The sequence below is a fragment of the Myotis davidii genome, unplaced genomic scaffold (genome assembly GCF_000327345.1).
Source record: "Myotis davidii unplaced genomic scaffold, ASM32734v1 scaffold395, whole genome shotgun sequence".
NCBI classification, from domain to species: domain Eukaryota; kingdom Metazoa; phylum Chordata; class Mammalia; order Chiroptera; family Vespertilionidae; genus Myotis; species Myotis davidii.
This window is the reverse complement of record NW_006287904.1, coordinates 3787279-3805274: the sequence shown is the minus strand read 5'-3', so window position 1 is coordinate 3805274 and position 17996 is coordinate 3787279.

The following is a 17996-nucleotide window of genomic DNA, read 5'->3' as shown; positions in this document are numbered from 1 at the left end:
CTAGCATATAAATAGTGCCTACTTTCCTCTGATTACTGTCATCTACATTTCTTTTTCTTAGCCTATGTTTTGTAAGTGGAGCAATGTAGTAAAATTTCATTTTTAACTGATGACTGGCTCATTATCTTTGCTATAGCATTTCTGAAAGTCTGCTGGCACAGAACCGGTAAACACAAATAAGGCAAAAGCAATGACTGGCTGTTAACGTAAGTTTAGACTGTTGAGGGAAAATGCTATTTGGTATTAAATTATCTTCCCATGAAAATGTAGGGAAGATACTTCAAGAGTCATCTTTGCTTATAATTTAGGGTTGGCATGAATCAGAACACTAAGAAAACAATATCATAGCATCTTTCCCTCCCTTCATTTGTGGGTTTCTACTCTTTCATCCCTCATTCCATTCCTTGTAAGATAGGAGATCTCAAGAATCAAGATATAAAGCAGTGTGCATAGTGTGCAGAAAAGATTATAATTTTTTAATATTTTTCATTGGATCAGAGTGTCAGAAAAACAAACAAGAGGGTAGAAGAAGTTCCCTCAACTTCACAAAGCAAAACAGTTGTATGTTATGTGCTGTGTGAACCAATTTGATCTTTAGGTCTAGAGCAGGGGTGGGCAAACTTTTTGACTCGAGGGCCACAATGGGTTCTTAAACTGGACCGGAGGGCCGGAACAAAAGCATGGACGGAGTGTTTGTGTGAACTAATACATGTTAACACTGCTGCTGGTGAAGGAGCGGAGGGGAGAGCAAGAGACCCCTCCGCTCTTTCGGCTCCGAGGGCCGGATAGAACAGCCCAACGGGCCGGATCTGGCCCACAGGCCATAGTTTGCCCACGGCTGGTCTAGATACATGCTATACATTCTGAAGCAATAGACAGGGAATTGAGCCAGTGATGGAGAATGTCTCATCTATGTTGCAAATATTAAGCCTGCAACAGTTTTCATTTAAGTATTAATTTTTAAAACATTTGACATGTATCTAAAAAATACTTCAAAACAATGGATATGACTCATGATTCTAATGACACAAGACATTTTAGTTAAAATGATTAACTAAAATTTTAGAGACTTGTTATTTTATTTTTTAACTAGAAGCCCATTGCATGAAGATTTGCACAGTGCTGCTGGCACTGGTTTTCCTCTGGCATCCGGGACGCAGGCCTTTGGTCCGGCCCCAGCAAGGCTTGGCTTCTCCACTACAGCCATAGCAAAGCCAAGCCTCCTCAGTCTTCAGTCTTCAGTCTTCAGTCTTCACTTGAGCCTGCGTATGCAAATTAACCGCCATCTTTGTTGGGTTAATTTGCATAGTTGCTCTGATGGGCTGGTGGGTGTAGTGGAGTGATACCAATTTGCATGTTTCTCTTTTATTAGTGTAGATTCTTTATTGTTTAAAGTATTACATATACTTTAAACATATACATATTACATACGTCTCTTTTCCCCATTGACCTCTCCCCAGCCATCCCTACCCCCCAGCACAAATCCCCACCCCCCACTGTCTGCATCCATTTGTTATGTTTATATGCATGCATACAAGTCCTTTGGTTGATCTCTTACCCCCTGGAGACTCTTAAAATTCAGTATTATTATACTGAAATCAGTCTCTGACATTGGACTGATATCCAAGCTCGGTTGCTCTGAGCAAGTTTCCTGTACACTGTAGCTCAGATTCCTCATGTGTAAAATGTGGATAATTTAAATATCTTCATTTTACACTTATATTTCAATTATATAAGTTAATCGACATTAAACCAGTGTATAAACAGCATGCAGTAGTCAATGTTCTACAAGGAAAGATTAGTCTGTAATACAAATAGAGCTAAGTAATATAAAGAAAACTGTTAAAAACAAAAAAATGCAAGAGCTTTCTTTTAAACCTGATTCTGATGTAGTATTAAATGAACATCAGTTAAAAGTGAATGAATGACATGCAAGTCCAAATTGGGAGATTTTTACAGAACACAGAAAAAAAAGGACAAAGAGACTTATTCAATGACAGAAATTAACAGCTATGATAGAGAACAGGAATCCAATCTATAGAAAACTAGAGTTCCTGAACAAGACTTATATGCAAAGATCACAGAAGTATTCAAAAATAGAACTGAAAAAATTTCTCATTGAATAAAAATGTGTTAAATGGTAAGGTAAAAATTAAAGTTGTAAGGAGAGGTAGATTAACAAAATGTAAAAGTACCATTATGTTATAATACTATTTCTAGATGCAGTAGAATCCAAGGCAAAACATTGTAACTTTTTGGGTTATTGATGTGTTGAATAACCTTGCATAAAATTATTTTTAGGAACATAAAGGGGGAATTTTAGATCATTTTTGACAGATGACATAAAGTAGCAGTATAGAGTTCAATAATATAAATTATGATTATATATACCTTAATTTATGTCACACACACACACACACACACACACATACACACTGCAGAAGCTAGTATAATCTGTAGTCAGTGACTTTTTGTAAAAGACTAAGTATTCTCATGGTGATAATTTATCAGAGAAAGAGGCCTTGACAATTTACACTGGGAGTTTTCGGATTGGGTTGAGGTGATAACTTAAATACTCATAAATCTCAACAACAGAGCAGATTCCAGAGCTAATGGTGCAACAGTCACTTCTCTTCAACTTTTGAGAAAGGTTATATGTGTATTGTGGCAAGGATCATTCTAAATGAGTGCTTCTTAACTGAGTCAATGTTACCCTCCATGGGATATTTGGCAATGCTGGGAAACATTTTTAGCTGTCATGGGAGGTAATGGGGGTTGGTTGCTACTAACATCTAGTCTTCTAGTAGGTAGGGACCAGCCAGCGATGCTGCTAAACAGGACACCTCCCCACAACAAAGAATTATCTGGCCCCAAATTTCAATAGTGTCAAGGCTATGAAACTCTGATCTAAACCGATGTACTTAAAAGCCCTGGCACAAACTGGAATCTAATAGAATCAAATAAAAAGGATTTTGTATGAGGTAGTGGTGCCGAGAGAAAGGGGCTCACAGTGCATTTTCACTAACTTCAGGCACTTTCGAGAGCAGATATCAAGCAACCTGTTCATTAAAAATGAATTTCCTCTTTGAAAACTACTCAATATATTCTGTTTGCCTATTCTATCCAAGTGTGAAAGAACTTAAGAGGGTTTTGATGAAAGAGTACGGACCTTCAAAATTGAATTTCAGTCAGGTGGAGAGGAAAGTCTTAATAACATCCACTAACAGTTCCCACTGACGAATGCACTTTGAGAAATCATTTGTTCATTCATAGGCTCAGTATTTATGCTTCTGATTTCTGTTGTATGCACAGCCACATCTTTTGATGATAGAAATAATTAAGCTGAGGCTTTTCCCCCTCAGCTAAGCGAGACTTGGGAGAAACAAGGATGCAAATGTTGGCTGGGTCACTAAGCTAACTGAACATAAGCAGAACTTTGGCTGTGACTTTCTGTTTCAACTGAGAGTCTCTGTTTTTGCTTGTCTTTCTAGATTTCAGGATTGTGCTTTGTCCTGTGACTCCAATTCTTTGATGGGTCTGAGAAAGTCAATTATTTTCAGTTTGTTCAGTTAAAAAAATATATATAGTATATAATATATATATATTAATTCATTTCGGAGAAAGAAGGAGAGAGAAGGATAGAGAGATAGAAACATCACTGATGAGAGAGAATCATTGATCGGCCACCTCCTGCATGCCCCCACTGGGGATCAAGCCTGAAACCCCGGCATGTGACCTGACCTGGAATCAAACCGTGATCTCCTGGTTCGTAGGTCGATGCTTACCCACTGAGCCATGCTGGCCCGGTGTTCAGTTTTTTTCCCTAAGGATGGGAGTAATGATTTTTACATTCTTTACATGTTGGAGCTGAAACCAGAAGCTGTCTTTTACCTTTGAAGTATTTTTTATTTTTTCACTTGAGATGAACTCAAAGATATATATTTATTTTTGGCTTCCTCATTGATTTGGTTCAAGGCAAACTATTTTTTTGCCTAATAGTTTCAATAAGTTGGAGATTTTTTTTTTGATTTTTTTTTTTTTTACAGAGAGGAAAGGAGAGAGATAGAGAGTTAGAAACATCGATGAGAGAGATACATCGATCAGCTGTCTCCTGCACATCTCCCACTGGGGATGTGCCCACAACCCAGGTACATGCCCTTGACCGGAATCGAACCTGGGACCTTTCAGTCCACAGGCCGACGCTCTATCCACTGAGCCAAACCGGATTCGGCAAGTTGGAGATTTTTTAAAAAATTTGAACTACTGCCTTTTTTTCATCAATGCTATATGTTCTATTTTAAAACATGAATTTTTAAATAATATTTTTATTTTAAAGAAAGAACATTAGAGAAGTTAATTTCTTTAAAAGACCAAAAAAATAGCATTGTGCAGTGCTTCAGTAACTAGAGAGGAGACATAGTCATCTAGTGAATTAGTTATTTATATTATGTGTGATGGAGACAATTTTAGAAGCTTCACTTGCTCACTTTTTGAGTACATAATGTATGATGGAACAGTCATTTTCTCTGAGAAAGATGAGTAGCCTGAAATACATTGAGCAATACATCCATCTCAATGTTCAGAATGTTCCCTGAATATAATTTGTGAGCTTGGAAAATGCTGGACAAGTCACTATTTTTGCAGTGTTTTCTATGCTTTTCTATTTTAGCGAATTTCCAATCATATATCATAAAATTTTAGACCTGGAAAGAATCTCTTGCTTAATTTCTCAAACCTAATCATCTTACAAAAGAGAAAACTGGGAGCTACGCAAGCTACCTGATTAACCTTCCCCCTCAAATAGAATGAAAGATTGGGACCAGATTTTCTGTCACCCAGCTTGATAGCACTGCCTCTCCATGCAAAACACTCTTGGGAGCTCATGAGTAAAAAACCTCTTTTTCCTATCACAAGTCAATAATCATTGAATTTTCCTGTGAAACTGACAAAACCAACCAGATGTAGTGAAATGTCTCCATTTTTTTTGACATTTCATGAAAAAGTTAAATATTTTTGAGTGGGTTTTTAATGGTTGAAACAGTGAAAAACAGTCTCTGACTGCTGGGATAACATCTCTTTGAACATAACTTTACAAAGTACATATAAATATTCTATTCAGGATTTATTAATTTTAATATCATCTTTAGAATAATGAATACCAATTACTGGGCCTAGACTGGCATATTTTTAATTCAACAGAGATGGGCAAAATACATAGATTAAGCAAAATCTGGCTTAAATGGAGCACATTAATAGTTAAATGAACAATATTACTTCAACCACATTTATACTACTTCGCAATTGGGCTGTTTATGGATTTGGGCTGTTATGGGCTTGTGGTTGTCTCAAATTTTATAAGGTTTAAATAATAGAGGATTAATTCATAATGAGCTAATCTTGTTCATCATTAAAATAAAGCTAGATTTTACTTTAAATGCATTTTGTCATGGCAAGTAATTTAGGACATTATTTTAGAGTTCCTGGGTTTCATAGTTATGTGAAGTCTAAGCAAGGGCCAAGAGCATCAAGCTAAGGCACCAGGATTAAAGATTGACTCAATTTCAGCCCTAACCGGTTTGGCTCAGTAGATAGAGCATCAGCCTGCAGACTGAAGGGTTCCAGGTTCGATTCCGGTCAAAGGCATGTACCTTGGTTGTGGGCACATGCCCAGTAGGGGGTGTGCAGGAGGCAGCTGATGGATGTTTCTCTCTCTCATCAATGTTTCTAACTTCCATCTCTCTCCCTTCCTCTCTGTAAAAAAATCAATAAAATATATTTTTTTTAAAAAAAAGATTGACTCAATTTCAGAAGTTGAAGGCAAAGAATCAGGAGCAAGGTTGTTTTATGATCCTGGGAGAGCTGTGTAATAACAGTGTCCACACAACCTGGTTCCACTGAAGAAGGGCCATTCACCATAAATCAGGGTAGAAGAGAAGATGTCTGGGGCTTTGAGTCTATGTTTCACATATTTTGCCTCTGCCTTCATGTTCACCAAACTTCATGATTATTTCCTGGGTGTAGAGGTATTTTACTGCCTGCAAAATTTTTGCACATTCTTCACCCACCCACAAGTGGACTTAATTGTTGGTGTCTGAAATTCTCTCTTTAGAGATTGATTTATTTGGCTTTATGCAAATCCAATTATTAGTTATTCATACATTAACATGAATAATTTTAGTATCTTGATTAAATAAGACTGATTAAACATTCCATTCATCGAAGAGAAATGCAGATCCTCTGGATATATTTTATTTTACTTTACCTTCTAAGTAATGACTGGAGAGGGCTAACTATTAGATAAGGTGTTTTTCAGAGCTCAATAGCTAGATTGTTGCAGTGGTGAAGGGGGAGAATAAACAAAACAGAGATTCCACTGCCTAGGAAGATCTAATAATTTGTTAGAAAGATAATTTAGTGAATTCTAAATATTTTAATTTTATTCTAAACATTTAATTTATATTTTTTAAAAATATTTTTATTGATTTCAGAGAGGATGGGAGAGGGAGAGAGAGATAGAAACATCAATGATGAGAGAGAATCATTGGTTGGCTGCCTCCTGCACACCCCCTACTGGGGATTGAGCCTGCAACCTGGGCATGTGCCCTTGACTAGATTCGAACCCAGGACCCTTCAGTCCACAGGCTAATAGTCTATCCATTGAGCCAAACCGGCTAGAGCCTATTCTAAACATTTTAAAGCCTTATAATCAATCACCCATAATAATTCTATATAATAAATGGGTAATATGCAAATTGACCCTAACAGCAGAACAACTGGGAATGACTAGTCACTATGACACACACTGACCACCAGGGGGCAGATGCTCAATGCAGGAGCTGCTCCTTCGTGGTCAGTGTGCTCCCACAGGGGGAGCTCTGTTCAGCCACAAGCCAGGCTGACGGCTGCCAGCACAGCGGTGGTGGTGGGAGCCTCTCCCGCCGCCTCAGCAGCGCTAAGGGAGTCTGACTGCAGCTTAGGCCTGCTCTCCTCTGGCAAGTGGACATCCCCCGAGGGTTCCCGGGCTGCCAGAGGGATGTCTGACTGCCAGCTTAGGCCTGATTCCCTGGCCCGGGGAGTGGGCATAAGCCAGCAGGTGGACATCTCCCAAGAGGTCCCAGACTGCGAGAGCGCACAGGACCTCCCCTCCCCGAGTGCACAAATTTTTGTGCACCGGGCCTCTAGTATTCCATAATTCTGGTTTTAGGTAACTTTAAATTCTCCAATATAAAGAGTCTGCACTCTAAGGATGGTTTTCACATTTTTAAATGGTTGAAAACATATCAAAAGAAAAATAATATTTTATGAAATTCAAATTTTGATTTATTTTAAAACATGGTTATATTATGATATTTTAATTAAAGTTTTACTAATAAACTTTTTTAATTAAAATACTATTTTAATAAAGTGTTCATTAATAAAGTTTTATTAGGAAACAGCTAGGCCTGTGCATTTTCATATCCTCTGTGATTGGTTTGGGCTGCAATGAGCAGATTTGAGTAGTTACGAGGGAATGTATATGGCCCACAAAGCCTCAAATATTTACTATCTGGTCTTTATAAAGAAAGTTTGCCAACACCTGATTTATAACATATGCTAAGTGTTTGGAGATGGGTATGTCACCCATGCAAAGCTACAGGGGAAAAATACGTCACCAAAAACTACAAGGAGTGAGACTTAACACACAGAAAACCAGTACTTAAGACTCATCCTCTGAGATACTAATAGTCTAATACCATTAATTACCTAAAAAAAAGTCTTGGTAAAGGAAATTTCCTGGGGTTTCTTTTTTATTGGACATAAATAAGAAGAACTAAGGGAACTATTGTGTAACTCAAAATAAACAGCAGGAAGGGTTTCTTTCATTTTTATCATTTTGATCAGAATAAATGGTCCTAGAGCCATATTCAATATTTTCAAAATGCCTGAGATTGTAACCAAACTTCAGTTAGGATTTGTTCCCAAATCCTTGGAGAAATGCAGGAGGAGGAAAGCAGGGAGACGGCGGAGGGGTGAAGTGGCAGAAAGAAAATGAGAAGTTGACAGCGAGTAATAAAAATGTAATTCTCCCCATGAATTAAAAACGAGAGCAGAATTCACAAGTAGCAATAATACTGAGAGCTCCAGTGGCTTCGAGCTAGGTCCTCTCGCTCTATAAAGTTAAAAGCACAGCATTTTTATAACTGTACACATTTTCCTTGTTTCACATCACTCTGCACTTTAGCCGTTAAAAGCCTCTAATCATTCTGGCGCATCCACTTTTTCAGCAATAGAGTTTACTCTATGCAGAAAACATGGGACATACAAAAATGATTGGCAGTAAATTTAATTTTATCGTCTTCGTCACTCAGGGGTGCAACAGTTACTAATCTGTCTGATTTTGTTTTCTGTTTGTGTGTTGTTGTTTTTTTTAGCAAAGAACATTTTATTTTCTAATGTCACACAAATTTTATTGTTTGCCTAATATTCCATCAAATTGCCATATTTTAGAAATATTTTACCTAGTTTGCTTTTTTTATTCTGGTTAATTTTTTGATATCATAAATAAAAGCATTGAGAACTTTGACATGAAGTTGTTTTCTTCTGAATTTTTATTGTTCCTTAGAAAAGACGGGGAGTTATAATGTTGGCATATATGGATATATTAAGGCTCTGGGTTTAAGTGGTCAAATACTTTTAAAAAAAATATTTTTATTGATTTTTAGAGCACGGGAAAGGGAGAGGGTGAGAGGAAGAGAAGCATTGATGTGAAAGTGGAACATCTATGCTGCCTTCTGCAGACCCCCTACTGGGGATCAAGCCTGCAACGTGGGCCCTGAGAATTGAACCAGCAACCTTTCCGTGCACAGGCAATAAATACCCAGGCGACTGAGTCACATTGGCCAGGGCAGAATAAACTTTTCTAAAATTTATTTGAAGTATTGAGGACTAAGATACCTACTTCTCTATGGAACCAAGTGACTGTATAAAGTCACTGACTCCTCTGCACCCGATGTTAATTTTGGAGCATATAGCTGGGTAGATGGGACTTAGGTTGGTAGATACAGCCCTCCTTAGCCAGACTTGATGAGATGAAGAGAGAAATGGATATTCCATAGTTACATAACTTTAATATTCTAGTTCTGGTGCAGATTAGTCTCCATGTAAACCAGATTTTGGTTTTTGACTAAAGCTAACCAAAGCTATAGTAATCCTTAAATTTGTATTTGCATTATTCCAAAATGCTTGCTCAGTGATTGGTGAAATGAAAACCAAAACAAGCTTAGAAGCAAACAAACAAAACCTATGTTCTAACACATTCCAGTTCTAGCTGGGCTGTGGACTCTGAGTGAGACTCGGAAAGTCATATAATCCCTTGGTATTCGGATTTTCTCATACGTAAGATGATATTCTTGGACTCTTTTCCAAGGGCTGTTATTCGCATTACATACTTAAAGTAAACACATTGTATTTTTCTTTTCAGAAAGCTCTTGAAATTAACCTACTTTTTAAACTTATAACCAGATTTGGCTGCAAGCCATAACAGAAACCCCAATAGTTTCATAACATTCTCCTTTACAAATCACTCCCCCGGCAATATATGCCTCATAGCCCTGCATTTCTATGCCTAAGAGAAGCCACTGGAGTGATTTGATTCTTCCTGGACAAATAATAGAGCTCTCATAGTCACTTTCAGATCATACTTATAGAAGAAGAAATCGACAATATTCCTGCCTATAAGAAACAAGAAGGAGAAAATAGTACCTTAAATTCAGTTTTAATAGAAATGCTTTCACAATACTATTGTTAACATTTAAATAGAATTACTAAAGGAGCAATAAGAGAACATAAATATATGGAACACTGAGCTAAATTAGATGTGATGAATAATAAGTATTTTTTTTGTAGCTGATGTAAAAGGAAGTAACTACAGATTACCTTATTCTATGAAAAGGAACACATATGCTTTCAGAGGAGATACCTAATTTTCTTTTAACTTCTAAATGTCCCACAATGTAAGCATTGTTTTTGCCAGACCATTGATTCTGGTTTAAACAGAAAATATCTCATCTCTCAATAGAATTTAAGAACATAATGTTAACATTTACTCTGCTGAGGGCCTTCTGAAGCTTCTTTCTAGGTTTATAGCTTATTGTTGTTTTCATCTTTTCACATAAGTTAAATGAGTGAAAGCTAAAATATAATCTTATCTTTTTTGTTGTTATTGTTATTGCCTAATACAACCAACAAATGCCATCAACTCAAACCTAACTGGCCAAATCTCTATTAGGAGACTTCCTTATCAACAGGCCTAACAGGCATCACATTTAAATGATTCCTAATGAGTCCTTTATAGGCAGATGATATGTTATGCACATCCATAATGAGTATCCTGCATTATCAATTTAAAAAACACACACATCACGTTGTTCAATGTAAGAAAGTCTGATTTTTGGCCCATCACAAATCAGATCTGCCACATCATTCACGATACTTAATGAAATAGAAATTTTCGTAACGAATTCACCACAGTTAGAAAACATGTGAAACACTTTTCTGAAAATATATGCCCAAGAGCTTGGAGTTGCCCTTTAAAATTCCAATTCAAATGATATCCTCATCATTCCAAGAATCTCAATTCTTGAAAATACTCAAGAAAGCACCAGGGCACTGTGATCTTGTCTTCACACATTAGGATAAATTTGGGGAATAAGTCTCCAAACCACTCATGAAGCATCTATCACTTAAAGGATTGGGGTGAGCACCAGGTAGCAAAATCTGACACCCCCCAAATCTTCCTTCTCTATGTTCCCAACCTTAGCATGTCACACTCCACACTCCTGAGAGCTCCCTTCATGGCTCCATGCTTTCTCACATGCTTGCTTCCTCCTCCGGTTACAACATGTCCTCTACTCTTGCTGCTTAAAATTTCTCCTTTCACTCTTGTCAGCCTGAGGGTCTCCTCTCCATCCTTCACAATTTAACTTAAACTCCCATATTTTGGAAGTCCTCTCTGACCGACACTGACACACACCATCAGCACTCCTTCCTTGCCATGCAGCTCTGTGCACATACAGGCATCATGTCTGCGTATCTATCGCCTCCGCTTCACAGTAAGCTTTTAGCCATATGTTGCATTTTATAATTTATCTCCTAAGTACTTTTAGGAAAAGATAAGCCACGTATGTCATACAATGTGTTTTATGGAATGTGTCTTGATTAAAGGTAATAGCCCCCAACTTATTCCTTTTAGTGATTATAAATAGATACACTATTGAGCCATTTTCCCTAGTCTTACTGTTTCAGCAAGACACAGAGAAAACTCTCCCAGGGAACACCTCAACCCAGAAAAAAGGTAACAGAGCACTGCCCCCCAGAGGCAGCAAAAAGAGGATGGTTTCATGGTCTCACAAACTTAGTGGTCAGGTGAGCACTGTCCATAGTTGCAGGGCTAGAAACATGGTTAATCTCTCTACCTGGGGTTCACTAGCATTTGAGAAGCTAAGACAAGAAGTTGTGCACAGGGACAATTGCATCCCTCACCCCCATTTCTGACATCACTAGCATGCAGTGGCTGCCACTTCTTCAGTGAGTGAGGAAAACATAAAGGCTGAGTGAGCTAATAAATGCCATTTCCAAGCCCCCCTATGATCAGAGTTTTGTGTCCCAAGGGAACCTCCCCCATATCCATCTTGAACTACAGTGGCGTCAGTGAAGATGACATGGAGGTGTTTCCTAAGGAGGATCATACTTCAACCTATGGGTGATAAATTTCAGCAATTCCGAATGGGCTAAGTACAGGGACCAAAGTCCAGCAAGCTCACTCATTCAGAAGTGTAAACAATTTGTTGTCCCTAGTATTTAGTTGGAAAGAGTAATGTCTAACCTCTCTGCTATTTGGCTTCCCTCCCATGAATTGTGAAGGGTTTTCATTTCCAGAACTATTTCCTACCCTTTGAAAAGAATCAAAAGGGAAAGGAATGGAAGAGGATCTACCTAGAACAAAGCAAGCTGAAAAAACAAAATAGGAATATTGGTGAGAAGAGACCATATATTTAGGAGGAGTAAGTGGGGGAAGAGAATATATAAGGTCATCCCTAAAAGTCAGTTAGTTAAACCAGAAGACTCTAGTGGCAGTACCATTATTTCTATGTAGAGGGGTTTAGGTGGAGAAATCTGATGGAATAAAGGGTGTTAAGGCTTCGTTTGCATAGAATTTACATGAAATTGTTAACTGTCCATTGTCCAGGTGAAAGAGGGCCAAGGTCTTCCTTTGCCCCCCTTCCTACCCCCCGCCCCACGCACGCGCAGTAACGCCATAGTCTCCAGGCAAAAATTGCCTGCAGCCTGCGTTGTCTTTTGAGGGAATAGTCTCTGTGCTTCCTTGAATCTCACATCCCCTGGGACTCAGAGCTTCTTCAAGTTCTCATCATTTTCAATAACAGATTCTGAGTCTGGAAGGACTTGGAGTCCCCAAACTGGATACCTCCCAACCTAAGTAAATGGTGAACATGGGAAATTGAGGCAGCTCGGGTTTCTGGGACCCTCTGAATTTTATAGGGTAAAGACCTGAGATTAATCTGAAAAGCTGGGAGGCACCTGGAGTTCATGTTAGTGAAGAGCGCCATCTCCTGTTCTGTGCGGGTATGTTCTCAGAACAATTCCAGCCACCAGAGTAATGAGGGAGGATAAACCAGTACCACCCCTGGCAACGCAGATCTTCCCTTCACCTCCTGCCCCTAAAAACGAATGCTGCTTGCTTTGTGGGGGGACCTGAAACCCGAGGGAAGGAAACATGGAGTGGAGTGAGGCTTTACAGGCTTCGCCTACAGTACAGAAGAAAGCTTGCCAGCAAGTTTAGAGGTTTTCTTGCAATAGTTTTACCCTTCCCCTGAGGGAATTCAAGGTGGTAGCTCAGGAAAACATGTTTTCTCAGCTCTGTAGGAGCGATCTGGTCCAAGCTGGGAAAGAAACACCTTTCCTGGGTCATCACTCGAACCTGTTCACCTGCAAAAACTCTTTCTATGTTGATTTTAAGTTTGGCCTCTTTAGTGTCTGCCTTTTACTACCAAGAGTAACTTAAAGGGGAGAAAAGTGAAAGGGAAGGTGTTTATTATAAGACAAAAATGCTACTATTTTAATAAATGCAATATAGAGACTCGAGAGTGAATGCTGTTAGACAAAATCAGATTATCCTTTTTTTTTGTTCTATTGTAGGAAATTGTTTGGCATCAACTCAGCAGCAGTTTAATTTGCTTGCTTTTCCCTATTTGATTGGAAAGACAACAAATCAATAAAATTAAGTAAATTTTCTCTGCAATTGTACTGGGAGGCTATGCAATTTGGAGAAAAAATGCCTTGGATTGTAAACAAGAGAATTAAATTCTATTTCTGTGTCATTGTGTTAAGTCATTTCTATATAGAGCATTTTTTTTTACAATGGAAGTTGATGGTCCTTTACCATTCTAATTGGCCTAGCTTCAGAAAAGCAGCCCAACTTAGCTAATTGGTTTTCCATGTTAGATGGTATATTATTAGCTAGCAATATCATCACTAATGTGACTTGGTTATCATAGTGCCACAAAAAAAGCTATCATAGTAACATCACTCCTCCATGAAATCAAACCTCATATTCTGTATTATATACTAATATTGAATACTAATATATTATAGATGTTACATACCAAAAATCATTAGTATAAATAAATGCTTAATATCCAGAGAGCAATCAGTGGGAAATACTAAATAGATTAAACTGTTAATTCCATACTAATACAAACATCCTGAGTCACATTACTTCTCTTTGAAAATCGTCGTCATCAATCACATAGACAAGTTTGTATTCACGTGGAGAACAAATCATTGAGCCATTCACCAGAGTTCATTTTTATGTTAGGACCCAAAAATGTCTACACAGGACAATGTTAGGAGTAACTAGCGCTATCTTTCTGCAATTTTTTGATTCCTGTAGTGCATTTTGAAGAAAATGTTTAAAAAAGTAAATATTCTAAATACTTGATATAAGGGTAAGGGCAATTCTTATATCTCTCAAATAATCTATCCCCTCCCTGCTTGGGCCTGTTTTGTGCCTACAGGTGAATCATGAGTTTGAGGTTAGCGTGTCTATATAGTTATCCATGCTCTTGCCATACTGTTCTCAGTATTATGAAAGCCACATATCGCCTTTTAACCCTGAGCAGGGAATGCTCCTTTGCTTAAGCACTGAATTTTTTCTTGGGAAGAGCTTCTTTGTCCATTGTTCTTTGTGGTCTCTGGCTCCAGTCCAATGAGTGGGGTTCTTCCTTTACCTTTCTCCTCCTTGGCCATCTCTGGAGTGGGTATTGGGGAACACACCCCTGTTGCAGATTGTATAGCTTTCTTACAGCTTTCTCAGCCCATATTCTGTTTATTAGGGGTAGATGTCCCAGACAGGGTCACAGGACCTTTATACATGTGATTTATTTGACAATACAGTTCTCTCACAATGTGTAGATTTCTTCTCTGTTTTACTCCAGCAAGTTGCACATGTTAGAGATCCTTTTGAGAGATGGTTTTCATATAAGATGTGTGTCTTTGCTTTTTTTCTTTTTTCTTTTTGGTCTTCATATCTCTTTAAATTTAAACTACATTACATTGGAACTGGTAGGTTATTCTGGAAATGCTCACCCGTATTCTTATTTTTGCTTTGAGGCATCTTAATTCACTTAGGTTTTAATGCTAGAAGTACAGGCCATACCCTTAATGTGATCTATTCCAATAGATTCAATTTTAATTGGTCTTAAGACTTTCTCAATTTTGTCTTTTGCGTTTGGAGTCTAAAGGCAATCCGCTATTCTAACTCTACATTGTCCCAAATTTCTGAAATCTATTGATCTCCTTTCTACTTTCAAATTAGCCAATTATTTTAACTAGTTCATAGCTTCCTTTTAACTCTTTGCCAAATTCACCCAACTGCTTTCAGTTTTATACTCACATGGCTTACCTACTGAGTTACTGCAGGTTACTATTTATGAAATATTTTCCACTATAACATGGGATTCCAATTTTCCAGCCACTAATACAGATTTTCTTACCACCCAAGCCAGCAGCTAAACAGGGGCGGCATATTTCATATTATTCTGATGGTACAGTGCTACTACTACTACTAATACCACTTTAATCAGGCTGGGGTAGGCTAGGTGGTACCTAGGTTTCACTGCCAGCATGAGCTGACAATTATGTAGCTTTGAATCAGATATGTTAGTGCCTTCACCTCAGGGAATATTGCACAGAGTTTGCAGGGGTGGGGGTACAGTTCAGAGCTTATGGGTTGGGTTATGGCCCTTTTCTTATTTATTTAAAAGTTTGCCCAACATTTTAATTTTTGGGTAAATTTCAGAATTGAAAATTTATACAGACTTTTTAAGAATATATTTTTATTGATTTCAGAGAGGAAGGGAGAGGGAGAGACAGAAACATCAATGATGAGAGAGAATCATTGATTGGCTGCCTCCTACGCACCCCACACTGGGGATCAAGCCTGCAACCTGGGCATGTGCCCTGACCTGGAATCGAACCGTGACCTCCTGGTTCATAGGTCATGCTCAACCACTGAGCAACACCGGCCAAGTCAGAGTTGATAATTAATAAAATAAAATAATAAATGTATAAACAAACTATTGAAATAATATAACATAAAATAGAATAAAATATACAAATGGTAAGAGCAATGCAATAGTAATATATTAGAACTTTCTACACTGTTTGGGGAGTTGGAATTCAGATGGGAGAATGGAGACCCTCTACCTCAGAAAGCCAGAGTAGAAGAACTAAGTGTCTAAAAAGGAAGTTATTTCTGGTGAGAATTTGATCTGAGAAACCCTACACACTTTCAGAATTTAGGGGCAGCTGGTGCTATAGAAGTCAGAGGTGGTGCATGGAACTGAAAACAGAGCGATTGCTTCCAAGTTTACACGTGGAGTTCTTATTCCTCCAGGTATAATACGGACCTGTAATCGGCAAAACTTGAAATGAGCCTGACTCCCAGCCATTCGCTCCTCCCGATGAGACCAGAGTTGACCGTCTTTTGTAATTATGTATAATAGCTCGCAGATGTGTTCAAAGCATAACTGTATTTTTAAAATTCTTCACTCTGGTGAATGAGGAGGGCCATCTCAATAGAGATCGTCTATCCAGTGGCCACCAGCTTGGCGGTAATCAAAGCCAGAAGTGTGAAGCTTGTCCCTACCCCTTGTTTCATTCTCGTGAAATAATAAAACTTGGCAGGGTTCTTAAATAAAACATAAATTACATTCAGAGCAGGAAAAGGAGGAGGTAAATGAAAAGAATCTGCTGACTGGAGAACACGAAGAGCAGTGGAGAAGAGGGTGAGATGCAAGACTGACAATGGCAGTTAGCAAGAGCCTGACCTCCTCTCCTCTCTTCCCAGACTGTTAGCAACCAAGTGTCCACGTCAGGCAACATATTGGAAGAGTCTCCTGTAGAGATGACCAGCCCAGCACAAAAAGACCAACAGAAATATCTGATTAATTGTCTGAAATGATGAATTGTCTGACATGTTTGATTAGAGAGTAAATGGAAGCATTTATAATGAATACATATTTTCTTTCACAGCTCAATTGTTCCATAGTGAATTGCAACAATAGGTACATTTATTCTAGGCATGTAGAGTTTTTTAAATCACCTACTTGATATCTCTCACTCTTAAAATACAAATGATTATCCAGGAACAACTAGGGTCACATAATATATAAGAAAGCTTCCAACTTGATAGAGTCTAAACAAATATATAAAAAAAGTTAAAAAAGAGCTCAGAAGAAACATAAACCATGAAGAGAGCAGACGATAGTAAAGATGATGGTGACAAGAAAAACATTATCTCTAAGATCCTCAAAGGAATAAGAGAGGATATTGCATCCATGAAACAATGTAATATAATCTTTATAAGAGCATCAAAGAAAAAAATGATCTATTGGGTTATTGAATTTTGAACATTAAAAATAATAGAAACTGCCAAAATAAAGCTGTGGCAATTCTAGAAACATAAGCAAAAGGTCAAAGATAAAAAAACAACATTGAAAATAACTGCTAAAAACAATCCTGGTGATGAAACATGTATAGTAGAATTATTACAAAGACAGAACAGAGTAAACATGGGGAGAAAATAAAGAACAACAAACAATTTCACGATTGAAAAGTCCCATGATTTGCTTATCACAGTGAACAGAAAAAAATGAACTTTCTGTTGAACTCAAGGCATGTTGATATGATATTTCAAAACAGAATGAACTAAGTAAAAAAAAAATTATGAAGGCTTCATTGATAAAAACAGGTAAATTACAAAAGAACAGAAACAAAACATTTTCAATTTATTGGCAGCAGTATATGAAAGTAAAAGACAATGCACCCCTAATTCTGAAGAAAAATAATTACTATCCCAGAAATCTGTACCCAAATAAACCATTCCAATTTAAGGCTAAGATAAATAGAAAGGCAGAAAGAGTCAATTTGCCTTCTAAGTACTTTTCTTCTTAGAAACCTTTTGGAGGATATACTTTGCTAATAAAATGAGAAGAAAACCAAGAAGAAAGCAGGATGCAGGAAACGGGATCAACACTGGACAATGTAGGACAGTTCTGGGACATATGTGCTTGGAAACCTACAGAAGAATTGGTCTAGATTAGAGAGGGGGCAAAGTGGGCTTTAAAAGGAAGTTCTCTGAGAAAAATAAAATACCCTGATGAATTGTCTGACTTGTTTGATTAGAGAGGAAATGGAAGCATCCTGGAAGCATTTGTAATAAATATATAGAAAAGATAACAAAATTGTTCTGCAGTAATCAAAACATAACCATGTTTCACTAATCAGAATTGACTGTTTGATTAGTTCAACCTCTGTTAGCATTTTTGCTTCTGACCAGTGGGACTCAGGCATAAAAAAATTAGAGTAATTAGACCAGTATCCTCTTTAATTTCAGCCATTTAGAACAATTTAAGTATTTTAAGCACATAATTAAATAT